Source organism: Gossypium hirsutum, chromosome A07 (assembly GCF_007990345.1).
Source record: "Gossypium hirsutum isolate 1008001.06 chromosome A07, Gossypium_hirsutum_v2.1, whole genome shotgun sequence".
NCBI lineage: Eukaryota > Viridiplantae > Streptophyta > Magnoliopsida > Malvales > Malvaceae > Gossypium > Gossypium hirsutum.
The window spans coordinates 48,444,511-48,446,346 of record NC_053430.1 but is presented as its reverse complement, the minus strand read 5'-3'; the positions used below and the strand labels follow the sequence as shown (position 1 = coordinate 48,446,346).

The following is a 1,836-nucleotide window of genomic DNA, read 5'->3' as shown; positions in this document are numbered from 1 at the left end:
AGAACTCATAATTAAGAACAAGTCAAATATTTATCATATAATTCAAAAAATAATAACAAGATCTATCTTAGGTTTCATTCCCCTTAGGTATTTAGGGGATTTAGTTCATAAGTGTAAAAGAAAACATCTCAGAAGAATAATGATAACAAAACATAAAGAAAATCCAAGAACTCTTGAAGGGAATTGAAGGGAGATCTTCAGCCTTGAAGATGAATCTGACTTCTGAGATACATCAATCGGCTTTCTTCAAGTAATTCCTTGCCTCCTATTCTCCGTGTCTTTCAAGCACCTCCTGGGTGTTTATATAGGCTTTAAAATGCGTCAAAACCCTCAAGAGTGGCCTTTTCCAAATAGGACTAGGCTTGGGCTTGACAGGGACATGCCCGTGTGACACGCTCGTGTGTAAGTGCTTCAACCCGTGTTCGAGTCTGGTAAATAGACACTGGCATGTGAACTACCCGTGTGTGGAAGTTCAGGCCGTGTTGATTTCCCACGTTGACCTATTTTCTCCGTTTTTGGCCCATTTCTCGCTCTTTTTACTCTCCTATGCTCACCTAAGTATAAAACATGAAATTAAAGGATTAGGAGCATCGAATTCACCAAATCTAAGGATAATTCATCCAAAAATATTTTTCGCCGTCTAAAATAGCTAAGTTGAGGAATGATATCTCTTCTTTTGTACAGATGGATCTAGAAACATTCTATGATGCATGGGAGAGATACAAGGATCTATTGAGAAGGTGCCCTCACCATGGGTTACCTTTATGGTTACAGGTTCAAACATTTTACAACAGTGTGAACCCCTCAACAAGGCAATCGATGCAGTTGCTGGTGGGACTATCAATAACAAAACACCTGAAGTGGCTTACAAATTTCTTGAAAAAATGTCACTGAATAACTATTAGTGGCAAGTCATGAGAACAAATCCGACAAAAGCAGCTGGAGTTTTCAACTTCGACACGGTTACTATGCTATCTAACCAGGTAGAACTTTTAAATAAAAAGATTGACAATTTATGTGGTTCTACTCAGGTACATCCAGTGATGAGATGCTGATAAACCATAAATTATACATATTTTTACCCCATGTTTAATGCATTTTATGGATGATATCTCATCAAAATTGGTGAATTCGATGTTCCTAATGCTTTAATTTCATGTTTTATACTTAGGAGAGCATAGGAGAGCGAAAGGAATGAGAAACAGGCCAAAAATGGAGAAAATGGGCCAAAGTATGAAATCAACATGGCTTGGACCTCATTACACGGGCAGACCACACGGCCATGTCAATTTAGCAGGCTCGAACACGACCTAAAGTAATCAAACAAAGGCGTGTCCCTGCTGAGCCCAAGTTGAGTCCAATTCAAAAAAGGCTAATTTTGAGGGCTTCTAGGCATTCCAAAGCCTATAAATACACCCTAGAGAAAGAAGAAAATGGAGACGGAGAAGGGGGAGTAAGGAATTACTCCAAGGAAGCCGATTGATCCATCTCAGAAGCCGGATTCATCATCAAGACTGAAGATTTCTCCTCAATTTCGCTTCAGGGGTTTGGGTTTTCTTTATGTTTTGTATTCTTTATTCTTATGAGATGTTTTCTTATTTAGTTATGAACTAAAACCCCTAAATACCTAAGGGGAATGAAACCTAAGACGAATCTTGTTATTTTTTTCTGAATCGTATGATAAATATTTAACTTGTTCTTAATTATGTGTTCTTAATTCTTGTTTTGATATCCCAGGATACTGATTCAAGACATGCTCTTATTCAGAGGAGGTATAGACCCTATCTAAGAGTAAATTTGTCATAATTAAGCGGAGTTGATTGCGCGCCTAGACAT

At 38.0% G+C, this 1,836-nt stretch overlaps 1 non-coding gene across 1 annotated transcript; it reads right to left on the bottom strand.

The window, feature by feature from the left end:
• Window positions 1-651: 651 nt before the first annotated feature.
• On the bottom strand, window positions 652-758 carry LOC121204424 (small nucleolar RNA R71). Its single transcript, XR_005899349.1, has one exon. It is a non-coding gene; the product is annotated as a small nucleolar RNA R71 (small nucleolar RNA).
• Window positions 759-1,836: the final 1,078 nt, after the last annotated feature.